The 22,687-nt window shown below is 42.8% G+C and overlaps 1 protein-coding gene across 4 annotated transcripts in view; it reads left to right on the forward strand.

The window, feature by feature from the left end:
* The window catches only part of BACH2 (BTB domain and CNC homolog 2), a 258,650-nt gene that overhangs the window by 124,728 nt on the left and 111,235 nt on the right, over positions 1 to 22,687 (forward strand). For 2 of the 4 annotated variants that reach the window (XM_050949246.1, XM_050949248.1), the window contains one exon: positions 9,639 to 9,714. The exons of the other annotated variants lie outside the window; for them this stretch is intronic. The gene's annotated coding sequence lies outside the window, so the exon portion shown is untranslated. The remainder of the gene's footprint in view (positions 1 to 9,638; positions 9,715 to 22,687) is intronic. 4 annotated transcript variants of the gene reach the window in all.

Genomic DNA, 22,687 nt, shown 5'->3' on the forward strand with positions numbered 1-22,687 from the left:
ACTACCACTTAGACTGTAAGTTCCTCAAAATGGTCTTGTAACAACAATTGTCTCCTCTCTGCTGAAGGGCAGGGCCAGGGTAAAGTGACCTAAGACACGATCCTACCAAGTGTGACTCTCACATTTGAAGTTAAGCATGTGTTTTAAGGGCCCCCAGGCCAATGGGGGCTGCGGGAAGCGGTGCAGGCTCAGGGATGTGCTAGCCGCTGCTTCCCGCAACCCCCACTGACCTGGAGTGGCAAACTGCAGCCAGTGGGAGCCAGGATCGGCCGAACCTGTGGATGCAGCAGGTAAACAAACGGGCCCAGCCTGCCAGGGCGCTTACCCTGGCGTGCCATGTGCCAAAGGTTGCCAATCCCTGGTGTAGACAGTTGACACTTCATGTAAGAATAAAGCTTGTCCTGATGAGCTTGACTAGAATTTTCCCACTCCAGTTCTGCATTGGGCTGTGTCTGCCAGCTGTCCCTCAGGCAGCTGTTTCATTGGTGCTGTACATCTATAGAGCACTTTGGCAAAGCCATGCCAAGCCTGATTCTGTATCTGTGTAGAGGCAAGGTGGAAGAAGGACCCATTCATTGGTGTGATGGTGGAACATGTTGACTGAGGCACCTTGACAGAGGAATAGAGTAGGAAAATTGTTTGTGGGAAATTATATTTAAAATAAAAACCTATCGAGATATGTACCTTTGACATTTGCTTATAAATTTTCTCTTCTGTTTTAAGTGTAAGCTCTTCTGTCTTGTCCTGTGTCTTGCTACAGAACTTTGCAAAAGGATGCCTTGATCCTAAATGGCCCCAGTGGGTTTTACCGCAATACAAATACTAAATAACTGTTATGATTGATTTTAAATAGAAGTTGGTTTAATGCTATTTTATATTTTTATTCATATCATATTTTTGATCCATTTGTGTATATAACTCACCCTGAAGTAATCACAACTCGATCCTAAACCAGATTCAGACCAGGTATCCCAGAGGAAGTACTGCTGTAGCAATTGTAATGATTCTGTGAAATCTCAGCTTTTTAAAGACCTTGATTCTCAATTCCAATATAGCCTTAGATCTCATATCTTTGAGTAGGGCTATATGTCCTTTCAAGAATATGAAAAGGTTGCTTGTCCAGCCTCTTGAGTGGTCTGAACTGTTACGTACCTACAATATTTTTAAGCAGCTAAGTAAATGTTAATTGTTTCACAAGTAGCTTTTTCCAACTATTGAATAACTTTGAATGTCTTCTATAAGCGATTGTTTTTTCAGCTGCTGAGTGGTACTAAATATTAAATATTTTGCAGCTGTTCAGTTGCTTTATACATTTTAAGTTTCACGTTATTTTGTTATTGGATGGCTCGGACACACAAGCTAGTGAAAGGCTGTGGTAGCAGAAGAGCACGTGTTTTCCTGACGCATCTTTATATGTTGTGGATAGTTTTAGCTGCAGCCCAATAAGCAGTTATGTAGTACATGGAATTTGTGAAAGTTTGTGGTGTTATAGCATTTTTTTCCTCAAATGTTTAGAACTTTCTAACAGAGTTGTACGTTGCACACAGGCCAGGAGATTGCTTTGTTTCCCCTCAAGCTTCAGGACTCTCTATCACCATACATTCCTCATACAAACAATTCATAAGTTTTGTGGTAGGCAGGGACCACTACCAGTATCATGTCCTACCTTTTGACCGCTCCGCTGCCCCAAGGGTCTTTACCAAGGTCCTGTCAGCTACCGCAGTCAGTGTTCGCTAGATGGGGATAATTGCCTTTTCCCTACCTGGACAATTGGCTCTTGAAAAGTTGCCTATTTCAAGGCACAGCCAGCAGCCAGCAGAGCCCTAGCTCTGTTCCATTCACGAGGCCTCCGCTTCAATGTGGAATAGTCTACTCTCATGCCCACTCAACACACAGACTTCATCAGGATCACTCTTCCACTACCAAGATGTACTTGTTTAAGGACAGTTTTGCCACAATGTCTAACCTTGTTTCAACAGTACAGCAAAGCCTGTGAAATACAGCGAGGGTTTGCATACAACTTCTGGGCCATATGGGAGCCATTATATTTGTGACACCCTTAGCAAGACTGCGCACTTGATGTCAAGCCTGGCTGAGAACTGTCTACATCCCCAGCGAGCACAATCTATCCAAACAGCTGTCCGTACTTCAGAAAGTCCTTAATACTTTAGATTGGTGGAGGAATCCAAAAAAATGTGCATGGGAGTTCCATTCCTACAGCCTCTTCTTATGAGGCTCATCATCACCACAGATGCTTCCCTGATAGACTGGATCTCTCATTCCCAGAACCTCACAGCTTGGGGCTAATCGGCACCTCAGGTGGTGATCCTCTATATCAACGTGCTAGAGCTCAAAGCAATTCACTACACATGCCAGCACTTCCTACGCTATACCGGAGGTTGCCCAATCAGAGTAGTGCTGGATAACAGAGCAGCAATGTATTATATCAGTTGACAAGGAAGAGCAAGATCCTAGTCCTGTTGCACCAAATCTGTAAAACTATGGAACTGGTGCATATCGCACTGCATAGAGATCTCAGTGGCTTATCTACAGGATGACAGAACGTAGTGGCAGACTCTCTTAGCAGATGCTTCTGCACTGACCAAAAATGGAAGCTGGATAACAAGATATTCAGAAAGAAATGTCTGTCTTGGGTTCATCCAGAGAGAGATCTCTTTGCAACTCCATCCAGTCCAAAGTGCAGATGATTCTGCTTGAGGGAAAGAAGTGGCCACAAATCAGTGAGAGACGCCCTGATCATTCCTTAGCCTTGTGTATTGTTATATGCTTATTCCCTTCATGCGTCTCCTGCTCAAGATCCTGAACAAATTGAAACAGGAGATATTCATAGCCATCGTAGCACCAGCATGTCCAAGCCAGGTGTCATTTGCAGAGCTGTAGTTCATATGCCCCTGAAATCACCCCTCTGTCTTCCACTGATAGCAACTCTCCTCATCCAGGAGTCGGGATCCATCACCCACCCCAACCTCTCAGCGCTTCACCTCAAAGCGTGGCTCCTAGTTGGCTCTCTGGTGAGAGTGTTTTATCTCAAGCCTCACGCTTCAAAGGAAGAAACAAGCCTCCATACACTAGATGTTAAAAGAGCCTTTGCCTGTTGCCTCAACTGGACTTGGCCCTTTAGGACTTCTCCTAAACTCTTCATCTTGATTGTAGAACGAATGAAAGGGCATCTGATTTCCTCCCAAAGACTGTCTAAATGGGTTGCAGGATTCATCTTCTCCTGTTACAAAGTTTCAGGGGTTCATCCTCCTATGATAGTAGTTGCTCACTCCATCAGGGCTCAGTCTACCTCCGTTGCGCACCTGAAAAATACGCTTGTCTCAAATATCTGCAGGGCAACTACCTGGTCTTTGTTGCATACGTTTTCCCAGCATTATGCTCTTGACTGTTTCCAGAGCCAATGTGGCTTTGCTGATGCTGTTCTACAAATCATACTGAATCCAATACCTCAACACTTTCCTCTGTGATGGAGGTACTGCTCGGGAGTCTCCTGACATGGTAAGGACACTACTCGAAGAAGTAGAGGTTACTTACCTTGTACAGTAACTGGAGTTCTTCAAGGTGTTACAGTATGCATGCTCCATTGCCCGCCTTCCTTCTCCCCTGCCTCAGTCTCTCACTAGACTTTCATTGGTGAGAAGGAACTGGAGTGGCAGTAATCTGCTCCTCCCTACGTGCCTCATACCACAGCATGAGTGCGTGTGTAAGGCGTAGACCCATGGATAAATATCTTTTGATCAAGAGTGTACAGATGCATGCACATCCTCACATGGAGCACTCATAGGGGGACACATCTCGAAGAAATCCAGTTACTGTACAAGGTAAGTAACCTCTTCCTCCTGAATTTCAATATTTTAGAGGTGGAGGAGATGATTCCCCAAATAATTTGTACATAAATCTCACCATTTGACCAGATTTCTAGTAATACAGATTCTTTTTTAAAAAGAACTAGAATGCTACCGTGTAGTGACAGCCTTTTTAAGCAACAGCTGGCTCTCACCCCTCGTCCCATTGCCCTGCTTTGCTTCCTCTATCACCTTCTCTCCACAGTTTTCTGAGTCATCTGTATCTATTGGATACTCACATACTTGCATGTGCACACATCCCAAAAATATAGCCATTCACAGTATTTGGATTGTATGCGGATATCTCTGCATATTAAGATAGTAGTAAGTCTGGCAGAGCTGAAGACAGCCTTGAAACTGAATGATCTCTCAAAGATGAACTCCAGTAATTCAAGAAGGAAACAAAAAAGGAGACCAGGTTTTCTTCAAGACCTTCTGGTAGGCCATACATTTGCAGAAGTGACCTTTTAGTAGCAGTCATCAGAGCTTGAAACTTACCTGGAATAGAAATTAATTGGGTCAGCTGGCCTTTCAACCTCTCTGTTCCTCTTTTTAGCCTCTGCTAAGCAAATACTCATTTTGGAGATTTTGATATGAATGTAACACAGTTCTCATGCTAATTCTGATTAAGAAGTCAGAAATGATATGTAAAGTGGCCTTTTATATGCCATTTTACCTGTTATTGACAGTTCTCCCACAAGTGCTTGAGTCCTTTTTCTTTTAGAAGAGAGTATAGAATGTTTTGAGTGCTTCATTCTCCAAAGTACTAGGAAGGGCCCAAAGTCGCAGGCAGGCTCATGCTCAGCTGGGAGGGACATTTTTGTTTGACCTCTGATTCCAGCACAGCAACCCTTTCCCTTTTTACATGCTCTTTATCTTTTTTTTTTTTTTCAGCTCCTCTTCTCCTTCTGTTCTTTTCCAATCTCCATTTCTACATCTTTCCCCTCCGTCACCCAGTCACTGCTCTTATTAACTGTATTTCTTTCTGTTCTCCCACATTTCTCTTGCATTCCCCTCTTCACTTTCTCAAATCTTCTACTCACCTGCTCCTCTGAAACGTCCTTTTAGCTGCTGGTGACATCTGTCCTCCTAATCCTGGTTCCCGGCACAGAACCCACACTGCCCTCCCATCTCTGCCACACCTCCTTACTTTCTTACCATCAGTCTTTTTTTAATTCCTATCTCCTGCTACTCCTCCATCCCTCTTCCTGCTCCCTCATGAGCTCCTACTCTGCCTCTATTAAGTTGTCTACCATATGGTTTTTACATTTCCATCTTCTCATCCTCACTGAACTCCAGATGCCTCCTGTTAACTGTGTCTGTCGCTTCCCTTTTCTTCAGAGTTTTCTCCTTTCCCCATACATCGTGTTCTGTAGCCTCCAGGCATGGTAGCCTGGGACTCATCCCTTGTCTTTTGCCACTTCCAGCTCCTCCTTCCTCGTATTTATCCCCTGTCTCTGAACTGCATTCAATCTGGCGCTTTCTGCCTCGCTGTGTTACTATGATCCATGAACACTCTCTCATCAAGTCACTTTCCTGTCTTTTTTCTTTCAGCCTCCCAAAGCTCTGCCCCACCCAATAGCCCAGCACTCCTCTATAATTGCTCCCCACTTTGCTCCTAGCACCATGTTACTTTTTTGCTTTATTACTCAGTTGGGCCCCAGTTCAGTGGTGCAATTCCATTGACTTCAACTGGGCAACTCCTGATTTACACTAATAAAGAATCAGAATCAGACCCAGGGAGGGAGAGGTGGAGGTTTGAAGGAGGCAGCTGTATCTGATCCATTTGTTTTCTCCAAACCTTCAAGTTTGAAGAAAGAATTCTCAAATAAGAGAAAAGACATGTTTCTATTCAATAAATTCAGTTTGTAGCTAGCTTTAAGGATTCCCCACCACTTGAGTGTATATCTACCAGCACTGGCACTTTTGTCATTAGCTTTCTTCTGTTCCGTTTTATATAGAGTCTTAAAGCATGCTCACAACCTTATATCTGAGCACCTTCCAATAGCACATTAAGCAGTGTGACTACACTTCTTTCACGTGTTGTTTGTTCTCTCATCCTCCCTCTGCCTTAGTTATGAGTCACTTGTCTGGCCTCTGTGAATCAGTGCTGCTAGTCTTCACAGGAGTGGGGTTTTGGAGCAGCCTGTATTACAGTATGAACAACTGAGTGGGAAGCATTGGAGAGTTAGAGGGAAACTAGAGATCTTAGTCTAGTAAAGCTCAAAAAACGTGATGCTAGATTAGTTGTCCATTGCTGTTTTAGTACCATACACTTACTGGAAGTAACCAGTTAGTAGTCATTTAAGGCTTATCTACATGGAGCAGCAACGTGCACTATAAGGGTTTGATTTCTGAAGTGCACAGATGTGTTGTGCCCTTAATTGGTCCATGTAGGCCCCGATGGTATGCACTAGTGCGCTTTAATATGGTGCTGTTTGAGACAGTACTATGCTAAAGGGCACGTGAGACCTTTAGAGCACACCAGCAGGGTCTACACAGGCCAATTAATGTGCAGCATATTACCGTATATACTCAATCATAGGCCGGTTCGTTTATAAGCCGATCCTCTCAAGATGGGTAAGTAAAAATGGTAAATGTTTATAACTGGTTCATAAGCTGACCTTATAATTCAGGGGTCAGTAAACTTTGGCTCCCAGGTCATCAGGATAAGCCACTGGTGGGTCGAGATGGTTTGTTTACCTTAAGCATCCGCAGGCCTTGTAGGTAAACCTAAGTAAACAAAGTGTACCAAAGCGCCAGCTGCTTACCCTGACAGGCCAGGAAGGCAACTGGCAGGGAAATGATTTGTGGGGGAGAAGCTGGGGGTCAGGAGAGTAACTCCTGTGACCACCCCCCACATGACCCCACCGCTCGCCCGGAACCCCCACACTCTCCCCATCCCATCCCTTCCCACTTTATCTAGGGAGGGCCAGGGGAGGATGTCTCTGGCCTGACAGGAGCTGCTCCGGCAGGCTGGGCAGCCCGGCCACAGCCTGCTCCAGCGGGCCAGACTGGGTGGTACAGCCACAGCATGTTCCAGCGGGCTGGGCCAGATGGCACGGCTGGAGCATGCTCTGTCAGGCAGGGCCGGGCGGCGCAGCCACAGCCTGCCAGCCCCAGAGCTGCAGTTGCTTTGGAGGCTACGAGGAGAGCAGCGAGAGACTCTGGCCCCACCTCTTCCCTTCTGGCTGTGCTGCCTCTCCTTGCTCCCTCTGTTGGGGGGAGGGGCTGTGTCCCACCTCTCCCTCTCTATTCCCGTTCATAAGCCAACCCACTTCTCTGGGGCTTCCCTTTTTCACTAAAAAAAATTCGGCTTGTGAATGAGTATATACTATAATTCACTCAGAAATCACATCCCTGTAAGGCACATTACACCACTGTGTATACAAGCCCTTATCTACATATTGAAAAGGTAGTTTTCCTGTAAATCAGGAAGGGTACTCTTTAACACTGGGTAACTGATAGCCAAGTCTCAACATATTTATCCAATGATTGGAGATAAATAAAGTTTCATCTTGCTGGAGGGTAAAAAGAATAGAAGTGTCTGGGGAGAGGGACAGTTGTTTCCTGCTTTTTTCAGTAATGAGTTTACTGTATGTAATCTGATGCCTGCTAATTTTTGGTTAGATATCCACGACATGATCATCATGCCTCCAAGTGGGAGAGTTACTGTTTTCTTTTCAATTTAACCATTTTACATGGAGGTAGAGATTGGTGACGGAAGCATATTGCTTAATATTCTTAAGTCACCAATACATGACTAACTCTGCCATTACAGTTTGTCCTTCAGGTGGTTGTAAAATAAAAGAAGTGAACTTGTGTGGTTTCATTATAATGGCAATAGAATCCATAGTGCATCTCTGAGACCAGAAGGCCTGCTATGTTATGGGCCAAATTATATAGACTGGATAAATGCTGAAATCAGCTTACTCATTAAACATCCTCTTGTCTTACCTAAATCTGAGTAGAAAAAATAAATATGGGGGAACAAATATTTGTTCAGAACTTCCTCTATTTACCAAATAGGAAGCTGTCTTATGCCAGTTTCTTCATAGAAACATCTGTTGGCAGATTTACACTTGCTTTTATAACCATGTGTACAATAACGAAGGAGGGCTTCTTTACCTATGTTTTCATCAGTTTTCCATTAATGTACACAGATATCCAGCGGAGGATACGGTAGGATTTTGTTTATCTGAAAGTCAAAGAGAGCACTGAATAAGTGTTTGTTTGGCTTGCAGAACTTAAGGAGAAGTGATGGAATGTTCTGTTTGAAATACTATTATTTGGCAAAGAGAGAGAGACTTTTGCGCCTAGTGATGTGGTATTGTTGGGTCCTGCTCACCGATGAACATGAACAATAATACACCACAACATTGCATTGTACAACATCCACCATACAAATTCTACCCCAAACACCTTAATGTAATTAAAAAACACAGCTACAATGATAAGTAATAGTAAAATGAGAAGAAAATTAATGGGCAGGTTTTCAGATGAGATTTGAGAAGAGATTGAGAGTTGAAGAGGGAGAGAGAAACCCTCAGGCAACAGCATTTTGGGGTGAGGGGGAGTGGAAGCCTGACACTGTTTAGGTGCTAACACAGTAATAAACAAATATTTAAAATACAAAGAAAAGGGCTCTTTCACCAACAGTAGTGAGGTTGTGTGATTCTTGAGAATTTCAAGTGGAAAAAAAAATAAAAACTATTTCAGAATGTATTTTGATACTAGATCAGGGATCAGCAGCCTTTGCCCTGGCGGGCCAGGCTGGTTTGTTTACCTGCCGTGTCCACAGGTTCGGCCAATCGCAGCTCCCACTGGCCGCGGTTTGCCGCTCCAAGGCAAAGGGGGCTGCTGTAAGCAGCAACCAGCACACCCCTCGACCTACATTGCTTCCTGCAGCACCCATTGGCCTAGAGCGGCGAACCGTGGCCAGTGCGAGCCGCAATCAGCTGAACCTGTGGACGCAGCAGGTAAATGATTTAGCCTGCCAGGGTTCTTACCCTGGCCGGCTGCATGCCAAAGGTTGCCGATCCGTCTACTAGATTAATCTATATTGATACTTACTGAGTACCTTGAAAGTAATAAAAGACTTCACCACTGTGGCACAGTTGGTATGCATATATTTTTTAAAATCTTGAAATTTTCCTTTTGCATATAGGATGAAATGGAGGGCAGAGGGGGAATAAAATCTGTACTCATGTTTTCTGATTAAATTACATTGGTATGGAGAAGCAGAGAGAGATTACAAGGTAGCATTAATTATTTTTAACTGCCTTTATCTGTTCTCAACTTTATAAGGAATCTTTTATTTTGTTCTCCAGTGCCCTTACGTTTTTTTATCATGGGTATTTAGGAGTTGTTGCAAACTAAACTAAACAGGAACCACAACAGACAAAATTACTCACATCAAATTTTGCCTACCTATCCTACAGCACAGTTAACATTTACATATGTTTGTACACCACCCACTGATATGCAGTGCTAGACTGGAAAGGTTTTGTTAGTATTGGCAGTGCTTTCTTGAAGCCAGCTGCTAAGTCTATATTGCATAGCTGCTTGAATTCCAAAATCATTGTACCTCTCCCTTAATCCCTGTTTGTTTTTTTACTTTTGCCTTCTTTTTAGTTTACCTTGTATCTTGGAGCAGTAAACTTCAAACACTTTATGGAAGTCAGGGTCAAAAAGCCCTGTTGCTTTGTGTTTTGCTAAATCTGGTTGCCATACTGATACAGGAAACTAATTAGAATCACATGTCATTTTCAGATCTGGCCAGCATGATCTGTCTCCTACCTGCAGTATGGTTATGTCTCCATCCATTTCCTTCCAAATTTAGTTGAAAGTAAGTGAACCATTGTAATGTTCTCAGGTAACATATGAAAGATCCCTTTTAGGAATCCTTAAATGATAGTTTGAAGATTGAAGCTACCCACTGGATTTTAAGTTAGTCTAAATGTATGAGAAGCAATTTTATAATCTTGTAGCTTTCTTTCATTAACCAGCTTTACTCTCTAGTTACATGCTATGTTAAAGGGCTTGAATAAGAGTTGCATTAAGATGTTTTCCCATCATACACACTCATTACATATTGCTATTGAAATACCCTTGTGTTCCCATCCAAGCATTTTTCAAAAAGAAAAACTACAAAATTTTCAGACGCATTTTATTAGCTTCCAGCCAGTAAGTCACCTTTCTTTTTCCTCTTTGTTTTTTCATCTCTGCCTTCTCCTCTCCCCAGATCTACTCCTTCTGGATTTTGCGTATTTTCTCTACCTGCTTCAGCATCCTCCTTGTTCCTTCCTTGTTCCTGCCTTTGCTTCTCCTCTATTTCTATGCACCGTCCCTTCCTTTCCCCTCTTAATTTCAGTGTCACCCCTTTTTTATTTCATGCGCATTTTTCTTTTCAGAGGCTCTTAATATTCTTATGTTCTTCTCATCCCTCAAAGCCTTACTGTGAAGTGCTGGAAATGGCTCCCTGTACAGCCCGTCAATACTGATCCTTCCATCATCCATTTGAGGATATGTTACTATAGAGAATGTAAAGTGCAACCTCTTAAAGGCTCAGTCTACACTCTCATTAATACTCCTAGATCTTACTGGCCTAAGGAGTGGCGAAGACTGATTTAGTCCTGAGTTAACATATGGTGCCTGTAGGCATTGGTGCACCATTCAGTATCCTCTCCCTCTCCTCAGTGTTGGTGTCTCTTCACCATAGCATTGTGTTTTTTCTTCCTCCTCCCTGTCTGGTTCTGGCAAAACTGGGTGACTGGGCCACAAAATGGCAGATGGAATTCAGTATTGATAAGTGCAAAGCAGTGCTCATTGGAAAACATAATCCCAACGGCTCCTATGGTCACTTGCTAGAGGATTCTTTGCACCTTGAAGTCTTTAAACCCTAATTTGAGGACTTGAACAGCTCAGACATAGGTTAGGGGTTTGATACAGGAGTGGGTGGGTGAGATTCTGTGGCCTGCATTGTGCAGGAGGTCAGACTAGATGATCATAATGGTCCATTCTGACCTTAAACTCTGATTCTATACATGCAAAATCATGAGGTCTAAATTAGCTGTTACCACTCAAGAAAAAGATCTTGGAATCATTGTGGATAGTTTTCTGAAAACATCTGCCCAAGGTGCAATTGCAGTCAGAAAAGCTCACAGAATGGTAGGAACCACTAGAAAAGGGATAGATAATAAGACAGAAAATATGATGCTCCTATATAAGTCCATGGTGTGCCCACACCTGGAATACTGCCTGCAGTTCTGGTAGCCCCATCTCAAAAAGATATATTAGAATTGGAAAAAGTACAGAGAAGCAACAAAAAATAAGGGGTCTTGAACAGGTTCCATTTGTGGGCAAATTAAAATGAATGGGACTGTTCAATTTAGAAAAGAGACGACTAAAGAGGAATATGATAGAGGTCTATACAATCATGAATGGTGTGGAAAAAGTGACTAAAGTGTTATTTTCCCCTTCAAATAACACAAGAACCAGGGTTCTCTCAGTGAAATAGCAGGTTTAAAACAAACAAAAGGAAGTACTTCTTCACATAACACACAGTCAACCTCTGGTACTTGTTGCCAGAGGTGGTTGTGAAAGCCAAAAGTATAACTGGGTTAAAAAAAAAAAACTAGATAAGTTCATGGAGGATATGTCCATCAATGGCTATTAGCCAAGATGGTCAGGGATGCAATCTCATGCTCTGGGTATCCTTAAATCTCTGACTGCCAGAAGCTGGGACTGGATGACAGGGCATGGATCACTCGATAAATTGCCATATTCTGTTCATTCCGTCTGAAGCATCTGGCACTGGCCACTGTCAGAAGAAAGGATACTGGACTGGAAATACTATTGCTCTGACCCAAATATGACCATTCTTACATTCTTATGAACAGCTCCTACGACCCTATAGAGCTGCTCCTTATGTTAACAGGTGAGAGTCCAGTCCTTCCCTGCTCTAAAATGTGTTAAATAATTTTCTTTTTCTTTCCTTGTCTTTTGCTAGCAGAACTGGTTTCACTGTGGGGCTGAAGGGAACAGAGGTCCTTCCATACTCCCATGAGCTACTTTCCATAGGAGTTCCTTCATGGAGACTTTAAATTTAATCTTAATAGCACACTGGCCGAGGAAAGTATAGTAAGATCAAGCTGCTAACGCTTAGAAGTGATGGCATAATCTTGCTATGATAATGGACCTGTTTTGGGCTGCCTCTTTTGTACCACAATTAAAGTGATTCAGAATATGCTGGGTTGACTGAAGAGAGCGATATCTGTTTCTGACAGATGTTCCCCATGATTCCACGAATGTAACCCTGTCCGCAAGATGATAGCGTGCTTGTTTACATAGGGAAGCTCTTAAAAATACAAACACAAAGTAGCATTCAGATCAGTCATTCTGATCAAAGTGCCGACGATTATTAGGGTGTAAAGGGAACTGATGACTCAACTTAGACACAACACTGCGGCGGTCTCCGAATTTCAGTTTCGTAGCAGATTCTTTTCAGGAATGTTTTTTGTTCCTCCGTGATTCAGATATGTTTCTGAAGTGTACATATTGTTTTATATTCCTTAACCAGGAGAGTGGAAGCAGCTTTTGGGAAAAGACTACCAAACATTTCTGAATAATACTAGACGCTGCCCTATACTTTCAATGGAAAGCTCAACTTTTTGTGGAAGATGGTTTTGTATTTTATCCTGCTCTCTCTACGGCTGTATCTGCCCCAAAATGATTTCTCTGTCCAGTCACCACATAAAAAGTTCCTGTGTCGCAATTTAAAAGAACTTTCTGAATCAAATTGCAATATTTTGATCAGCTCCTATTCTTAGTAATTCCAGGCAGTGCACTTGCTGAAATTGGTGACTCAGAAACTGAAATGCAAAATATTTCTCTTAACGGAGGCCGGAAGTTAGCTTTGAAACCTGAAACAAAGTGCAGACCGCAATTTTATCTATTTATTATATGTGTAAATACGCTTTGTCTTCAGCAGTCATTTAGATTCCTTTTGGTAGAGCCCGTGTGATCCTCAAGCTGTACGATAAACCATGTCAGAACTATCTGGCACATCTAATTTTTGGATTAAAAAATGAATTCCTAGTGAATGATTTCATTGCCTGTAGTGCTGTCTGATTTTGTCATGGCATTTGACAGAACTTGTTAGAAGTATTAGGTAAGACAGGATGTTGGTACATTTGAAGTCATCTAATATTTAAAGAAGTAGAAGAATGTGTGTTCTACACCAGTGGAATTGAACTAAATGGTATAGTTGATTTATACAATACACTACCATATTTAGGATGCTCTGTGACATCAGTAGGTCACATTTTAAGTGTGGAGAGTCTCATCATTTTGTAACTGGGTGGTCATCTGCCAATGGAAAAAAGGACAAGTATTAACCCTTTTTTACTGCAGCTCCTAGAGGCATGGTGGGGTGGAAATAAACTGAGCAATACGGCTGTAAGTAGTTTCAGATAAGCATTTAAGCAAATGATACAAAAGGTACAGAAAACTCTTTAGAGGCTAACTTTTGAAAGGAGCAGCTGTACATGCTCTGGAGGTGCTGGAAGATAAGACTTGCGTTCTCTTACTGCTTTCACTCTTATGTATTTGTACTGCTCTCATCACCATGGTACCCGAGGGTCTTGTATTAGTCAAGTCAAGTCACTCTACTCTGTTTTCACTGCATGACCGTGGGCAAGTCTCTGTTGGTTTAACCTGTGTCTAAAATGGGGCTTGTATGGACTTCGTAAAGCACTTCAAGATCCATGTATGGAAATCACTATTTAAAGCAGGCTATTGATTGATTTATTTAAAAAGTATGCACTTCCCTTTGAAAGGCTGGTGCACCAATAGTAAACACTCTACAAAGAAAGTAATGGAGATCCAGAGCTTTTTATTAAATACAGTTTACAATAAAATTAAATAAAAGCAATGCATATTCTTAACTCTTGTTAAAAGTAATTCCTCTTGGAATGTTTAGCGCTCTGGAGAATATTTATTTTGGTGGTGTGGGAGTGGTATTAAGTATTACACGGTTAATAAAAGCAGATGCTATAGAACAGGAGTGGCCAAATGTACTGACCCTCCAAGCCGTATACAATAATCTTCAGAAGTTTGAGAGCTGCAAGACATGCGCAGCCTGCCCTGGGGCATTGTGCCTGCCAGGAGCAGTGCCCACCCGTGGGGCTAAAGTCCTTAGATCCTGCCTCCCCCTGCAAGGCTACCCCACCCCATCACAGGGTAGAGGCCCCAAGTCCTACCAGCCCACCACAGAGCAGAAGCCCCAAGCCCCCCCCAAAACTAGTTTTGTAGGTGGAGAATGGAGCAGTACATGTATGTGGGGGCTCCAGGAGCCAGACTTTAACTGTAAAGGAGCCACGAGCCACCATTGCGCCATGCCTGCTATAGAAGTAGTATATTGTTAAATAAAAAAATATTGTACAGAGAACCTGCTGAACTGAAGTGAAGTGTTTGGTAGAAAGTTTTTTTATTTTGTTACACAAAATAGATCCCTGAACCTGGATTTGGATGTGGATGTGGATTTTACATTTAGTGGGGTGGTCAATATCTCCCTGAGCTCAGGGTTGGAAATGCCTATGTTGGCACACTCAGATTTGTCTGGCAGTTGTAGAACCCATCACCACTGCTTACTCTACTGCATGTTGCTACTTAAGCCAAATGACAATTTGGAAGAATTTTTGTCCATTAAAATAGTAAAACAAAACCTTTGTTTGTATTGTAGCTTTTCATTTGGTCCAGTACTTTGAATGAGATTTCCCACTCTGTTCCACTCAGGTTAAATTTGGACCCATCTTCATGTCTTTTGGTCATTTATCCAGTTTATCAATTCAGTGGGAGCCAGTGATGTGTTTAAAGAGTTAAAGATTTAAAGATATCACTAGTCTGAATATTTAAAGAATCATAATTGCAGTTTAACACTGTAAATTGAGATTGGCCCTGGAGTCTAGCGATCCCAAGTAGGGCATCTGAGTTTTGGACTTGAGCATTGGCCCTAAACCCCGGAGCTGATAAACGTTGTGGAGTCAGCATGTTGTGTATTTCTCCAGTGATCCCTCAGGCCAACAGGGGAATGTGATTTGACTGAGCTGCCATGATAGTTGGCCCTGAATGGGGTTGAAGCAGAATGAGTGAAAAGTAGGGAGAAAGTAGTAAGTACAATCAGTATAGTGCATTGGGGCCATAGCTAGCAGAAAGCAGTCTCCATTTCTGCTAGCCTACAGCAGCTCCTCTGGACTTTGGAGCTGCATAGCAACAAAGCTGACTATATTTTAAGGAGTTGCCATGCCATTAGCCATGACTTTGCACTGCCTGAAGCAAAATTTTGCTACTGCTTATGACTGCTTCTTTCCCACTTGGAGAGTCTGTTACTTACCCAGATGCTCAGGGAACTGGGAATGACCTTGAGCCAAGTTCATTCTCAATATACAGGTGAGAGGGGTGGACTCTCTTTGGTTGACTAAACTTCTGTCAGCCAAGGAATAGTTTTAAAGGGAGCAAGTTGTTGCCTTGACAGTTCTGATCTTAACTTCAGCTGGGAGGGGGAGAGGCCTTTTGGGCTGAAGATTTCCAGATCTGCCATGCCTCAATATCAAAATTCCAGCGTTTCTCAAATGCAGCCACTGTGGCCGCATGCGGCCACCAGGTGCTTTTCTAGCCACCACAACCTCCTGGGCAGTGATGGAGGTGGAGGGCAAAGCAGTGGCCCCTACCCTTAGGCTGCCAGCAGGGGTTGGGTCCTGCCCCCCTCTGGAGTCACAAATGCTGGAGGAGCAGGCTGCTAGTGAGTTCCCCACCTTCCCTGGGGTGGAGGACAGCAGGCTCCAGGCCTGGGCTCATCCCCATCCATTCCCCCCTGGCACCCACTGCCTCCCCTGACCCCTCATACATTATCCCCATCACCTCTGGCCCCCACTGCCTCCCTACCCACCTTCCCATCCAGGGCTTAATTTGTCCCTGGGCTTGCCTGGACTGAGTAAATCTGCTGCTGTGAAAAGTGATATTAACAAACTTACACATATCACTTTTCACAGCAGCAGACTTACTAGCTAGCAGGTCTTTTAAAAAACAACCAAAAAAGAAAATAAACAACAACAAAAAAATACAAGAACGTGCAAAGCACCTAATTTGTGGTTCTGTTTAGGTAGGCCTGTAAAGAATAGAGACAAGTGTACGTTATTTTTATTAGAGTCGGCAAAATATCCATACAAATTTATTTGTCTTTCTTAAACTTAATTAGGAATTTTAGTTAAAACTGTAACAGTGGCCACCAGCGAGAGTTGGTGGCCGCACACTGAGGCCGCCAAAAATTTTGTTATGAGAACCCCTGCTAATCAACAGGTGCTGCCATATAATACTGCATGCAATGACCGGGAACAGATTTCTCAAACTATCACCCCTTTCTAGCTGTTCGGGTTAGTAGAGTCCCTCTCACATCTACCAATAACTGAGATATTTGTCATTTTAAAACAACATCACAGGGTATCCAAGCACAGGACCTGGCAGACTCCCTGCTTGAGACCATGTGGAAAGCTGTCGACATGATTTCTCATCCTTCTAGGCAGCACTGCAACTTGTAGCTGCCGAACTGTTTCTCATGTTCCTGTTTGGGCTTGTTCAGCAGGCCAACCTTTCCCCTGGATAAGCCAGGCTGCTACGCATCCAGCATCTTCATCCTTTGGTGGTTTGCACATCCAGTGAGGCATGACTATTTTCTTCTGGATTAGGCCTGTAAACCCATCTTCTGTTTTAGCCATTCCTCCCCATGGCAGAAATGGATTTATGAACACAGCGCTGCCAGGGCATTTTCTGCTTTGAAAATCTTGCTCAGTTCTTCTTGGAAGAATTTTATTATTGGCTTTATGTGGAGCAAATATATCCATCTGCACATGTGTCATTTTTATAGCAGTTTGTGGGAGTTTCAGCCACATCTCCCAGTCAAATCAGTGGCAATCAATGCTAAAACCTCACACAATACTTTGAATATTCGGGAAACTATATACAGGCAGTGCTACAGACACAAAATACACAGTACAGTAAACCTGATCTCAGCTCAGAACTAAATATCTGTTTATAAAAATTCCCCTGCTTGCCGTTTTGCTGTTAGAATCTGACCTGTAAGATTTATGACTTTGGCTGAAATGAAGTACCATTTCCTTTTTCTCAGCATTAGTGTGCACGGCCTTATTGGCTTTTCTTTTTAAGTTCACACAGAGAATTATTTTTTAGCCCCTTTCCTCTCATGATTCTACTTTTCATTGCAACAGAATGAAAAATAATCCACAAACTGACTTCTTAATTTTTTTAAACTTCCCCAGCTTAATTTGAGAGTAAAGATGGAGAAATGAAAAAGAAGTCCTTTCATACATGGAACGGCACTACTGTACCCAGTGACCCATGGTCTCCAGAGAGCATTCTGGAAAATGATTGAATGACGTTTGGTGTGATTCTGAATTTGCATCTATTTTTACACATGGATAATTCCATTGACTTCAGGTAGAGTTATTCTTGATTGGCACTGAACTGAATGAAATCAGAATCCAGCCCATTGGGCAAAATCTCCTCTTTAGTTACATCCATTGCAACCAATTGACATTACTGGCTTTGCATTAAAGAAGAGAGCAGCATTTGGATGATAACAGAAAAAATGACCTAAACTGGCATGATTAACAGATGAGTCAAGCAATATAAAAATATCTTTTGATCTCCTGTAGTAATCTAATTAAACTGCATTCATTACCGTAATTGTTCGGGACCTAGAGTATCTCTGTACTATAATTTGCTGCACATCTACTTCCTTAGGTGTATTCCTAAACTAAAACATAATTCCTTTACAATGTTATAGTCAGATGTGAGCAGGGGGGCAGATGTGAGCACGGTCGCGCATGATATCCTTATCGATAAACTAGGCAAATACAATTTAGATGGGGCTACTATAAGGTGGGTGCATAACTGGCTGGATAACCGTACTCAGAGAGTAGTTATTAATGGCTCCCAATCCTACTGGAAAGGTATAATAAGTGGGGTTCTGCAGGGATCTGTTTTGGGACCGGTTCTGTTCAATATCTTCATCAACGACTTAGATCTTGGCATAGAAAGTACGCTTATTAAGTTTGCAGACGATGCCAAACTGGGAGGGATTGCAACTGCTTTGGAGGACAGGGTCAAAATTCAAAATGATCTGGACAAATTGGAGAAATGGTCTGAGGTAAACCGGATGAAGTTTAATAAAGACAAATGCAAAGTGCTCCACTTAGGAAGGAACAATCAGTCTCACACATACGGAATAGGAAGAGACTGTCTAGGAAGGAGTATGGCAGAAAGAGATCTAGGTAGATCACAAGCTAAATTTGAGCCAACAGTGTGATACTGTTGCAAAAAAAGCAAACGTGATTCTGGGATGCATTAACAGGTGTATTGTAAACAAGACACGAGAAGTCATTCTTCCGCTCTACTCTGCGCTGGTTAGGCCTCAGCTAGAGTATTGTGTCCAGTTCTGGGCACTGCATTTCAAGACCAATGTGGAGAAATTGGAGAGAGTCCAGAGAAGAGCAACGAGAATGATTAAAGGTCTTGAGAACATGACCTATGAGGAAGGCTGAAAGAATTGGATTTGTTTAGTTTGGAAAAGAGAAGACTGAGAGGGGACATGATAGCAGTTTTCAGGTATCTAAAAGGGTGTCATCAGGAGGAGGGAGGAAACTTGTTCACCTTAGCCTCCAATGATAGAACAAGAAGCAATGGGTTTAAACTGCAGCAAGGGAGATTTAGGTTGGACATTAGGAAAAAGTTCCTAGCTGTCAGGGTAGTTAAACACTGGAATAAATTGCCTAGGGAGGTTGTGGAATCTCCATCTCTGGAGATATTTAAGAGTAGGTTAGATAAATGTCTATTAGGGATGGTCTAGACAGTATTTGGTCCTGCCATGAGGGCAGGGGACTGGACTCGATGACCTCTCGAGGTCCCTTCCAGTCCTAGAGTCTATGGGCTTGTCTACATCAGAAAGTTGCAGCGCTGGTGAGGGAGTTACAGCGCTGCAACTTTGAAGGTGTACACATCTGCAGGGCACCACCAGCGCTGCAACTCCCTGTTTGCAGCGCTGGCCGTACTCCCGTTTTGTCTCGGGTGTAGAGGATCCAGCGCTGGTGATCCAGCGCTGGTAATCCAATGTAGACACTTACCAGCGCTTTTCTTGACCTCCGTGGAAGGAGGAAGCCTCTGGTAATCAAGCTGGTCTCCTTTCCCGGTTTGCTCTCTCGTTCCCGGAGCCCAGAGCAAGCAGGTCTCCTTCCCTGCGGTTTGCTGGGTGGCTCCGGGAACGCGAGAGCAAACCGGGAAAGGAGACCCGCTTCGCCGCGGTTTGCTCTCTCGTTCCCGGAGCCACCCAGCAAACCGCAGGGAAGGAGTCCTGCTTGCTCTGGGCTCCGGGAACGAGAGAGCAAACCGGGAAAGGAGACCCGCTTCGCCGCGGTTTGCTCTCTCGTTCCCGGAGCCACCCAGCAAACCGCAGGGAAGGAGACCTGCTTGCTCGGGGCTCCGGGAACGAGAGAGCAAACCGCGGCGAAGCGGGTCTCCTTTCCCGGTTTGCTCTCTCGTTCCCAGAGCCCAGAGCAAGCAGGTCTCCTTCCCTGCGGTTTGCTGGGTGGCTCCGGGAACGAGAGAGCAAACCGCGGCGAAGCGGGTCTCCTTTCCCGGTTTGCTCTCTCGTTCCCGGAGCCCAGAGCAAGCAGGACTCCTTCCCTGCGGTTTGCTGGGTGGCTCCGGGAACGAGAGAGCAAACCGCGGCGAAGCTGGTCTCCTTTCCCGGTTTGCTCTCGCGTTCCCGGAACCCCCCTTGAAGCCGCCCAACAGCGCTGCAGTGTGGCCACATCTAACACCACTTGCAGCGCTGGTTGCTGTAAGTGTGGCCACTCTGCAGCGCTGGCCCTATACAGCTGTACTAATACAGCTGTAACAACCAGCGCTGCAAAACTTTAGATGTAGACATGGCCTATGAATCTATGAATAAGTTCACTTCAAGTAAAACATTGCAAAATTTTACAACTTTTTGTTTCAATCTGTTTTTCCCTTAAATTTACCTGCCCTAATTTTAAGTACATCTGTAGGCATTCAACTGATAAGTTAATGAAAGCTGTGTTCGGCCGATTGTGTAACTTTTTTGGATTCACAGATGTTTATCTGACTTGGAAACTATCAGATTTCAGCTAAATTTGAAATTATCTGAAATTCAGCTCTGCTTTAGTTATAAACTGCTGGGCCACAGCCGTATTTCTCACTTCTGTTTTAAACAGTTATTTTTGTAGTTGAATAAGGGCATAATAGAAGATTGTCAGAAATGTCCTAAGTATCAGGGAGTAGCCGTGTTAGTCTGTATCCATAAAAACAACGAGTCCGGTGGCACCTTAAAGACTAACAGATTTATTTGGGCATAAGCTTTCGTGGGTAAAAATTACCCACGAAAGCTTATGCCCAAATAAATCTGTTAGTCTTTAAGGTGCCACTGGACTCCTAGAAATGTTCTAGAAAAACTTTTTTTTTTTTTTTTTAAAAAGGGGTGATGGTGGACATGGTTAATACTTATACTTACCTTTTTAGGATTTTCATCTTCCATGGCATTTACAATGCCTCTTTCATGTGTTAAAGTTTATTGGGGAAAGTTTTATATTGGCTTCTTGAGTGGTCCATTCCTTTTTGGGATTGTTTATTTTTTGTAAAGGACTTTTAAAAGAAATAGTTGTAAATGATCAGTTAGATTATGACAAACATTGAAAATCTTCAGCCTGCAATAGGACTTCAAGTAAATCCGCGTGGTCTACATGTGTCATGGAATGAATCCCAATGCATAAGCCCAATGGGCTATCCTTTAACAATGGCATGAAAAGTGTAGAGTCCTAATTGAAGAAATTGAAAATGCTGTCAAATCCCACATCAGACCTGGGACTCCAGTTTTGGTAACAAGATTCTGTGGTAGTTTGTGATTTCAGTATAGTCTCCAATTCATCTTCCTTTGGCATGTTAGCATTTTCGTTAACTGAACTCTCTAGCTCTTCTGGAGAAATATATCACACAATGGAATCGTTTGTCAAATGTAACATGATTTTCTGTTTATCATTTGGAGGGGTTACTTATAGAATGTATTCATTCCCCTTTTCAATCTAGTAATTACTCCTCTCGTAGATCATGCTGCTGAGGGAATGTAATGTTACAACGGAACTGTTTGTTTTATTTCAAATATATTCCTACATTAAAATATTCCAGGTTTATATATAAGTCTTACAAGTTTTGAGCCATATTCACCAAAGGTAAATCCCACCTCTCTTGCTCTGTGAGGCTGGTGTATCCCAGGGGGAATTTACTCCAGAAGAAGACAGATGGTGGAAAAGCTGCTTCCCTGCCTTAGAATTTTCCACTTGGGACTGCTGTGTGCTGTTGAACACAGTTCTATCTGAAGAATCCAGTAAGCTGACACGATGCTAAATACAGTTTAGCAGTCAATATAGACAAGGACCAGTTGTGTTTTTCAGCATCAGGTCAGCTGACAACTGTTCTGAGCAGTTTAATCATGGTTAGCTGGACTGGTCCTAAAACACAGCTTGCCCTGGTCTGCACTGACAGCTAATCATGACTGGCATCATCTTTATTGACTTGATCGCTCGTAACAGTTGTCTAAATAGGGTAACATTCTGCAGTGTGGAACAGACCTGAGTGTGGGGAGCTTTAATCTGTGGTTAGTGCTCTCTGCCAGCTGAGGCTGTTGACGGGATGCACTGAATCAGTGCATCTCCTGGCTGACCTGCACATGCTGTCTGCCCAAGCCCCTTGCGTCTCATACCTGCTGGAGAGGAAGTTGCAGCCATTCTCTGATCTTGAAAGCTCCCACCATTCATACTTTCAGCCTGAGGTGCCCTCTTCCAGGTGCTGGTATACACAAAATGTAAGTTCTGGTTGAATTTGTCCTTTTGAATCTAAATATAATGTGAATCTAGTAGATTTTTATATATACATGAAAATTTTGTTAGCCAAAAAAAATAAAGTAAGATATTTTATCTCCTCTGAAATGGAAAACTATCTCAGATTTCCCTACAGGTTTCAGGGTGGGATATGAACTTGCTAGAAATGAGAGTAATTAATTTTTGGAACACTTTACCAAGGGTAATGCCAGATTTTCTTCCATCCTTGGATACTGTTAAATCAAGATTGGAAGTTTTTCTAAAACATATGCTCTAGGAATTATTTTGGGGAAGTCTTATGGCCTGCGTTATATAGGATGTCAAACCAGATGATCACAGTGGTCCCTTCTGGTCTTAGAATATGTGATTAAAAACCAACACTGTTACAAATGTCTTCTGAGCCCCAAATAATCCTTTCAGTAGTTAAAAACTTTTTAAAGAAAAGTTACAATAAAGCCATTTCAACCAAAAAGAAATATTCTACACTTTTCCACAAAAGGCGCATAAATTATGTTAACAATGTTTTCTTGTGTCTGTACAGCGCTTAACAGTTTGGGGCCTCAATCTCAATGGAGACAACTAGATGCTAGTGCTATAAGTATTAAATAATATCAATTGAAACACAGACCTTTAGAAACTTCTGCTTTTCTTCACACCTCTGTGATGATTGCTGCTCCTCCTGACCCAGCCTTTGGTCTCTTCCCTCTGCCAAGCCTTTCACCTAACTATGCCTATAAGAAACTTGTTGAAACTGTTGACATGGGTTTTCTTGTCTTGCTTAGATATTATATTTATATGTAAACACAATTGTATATTTATTGCTGTACTTTCCTCTGTACCTACTCACTGTAT

Source organism: Gopherus flavomarginatus, chromosome 4 (genome assembly GCF_025201925.1).
Source record: "Gopherus flavomarginatus isolate rGopFla2 chromosome 4, rGopFla2.mat.asm, whole genome shotgun sequence".
NCBI classification, from domain to species: Eukaryota; Metazoa; Chordata; order Testudines; family Testudinidae; genus Gopherus; species Gopherus flavomarginatus.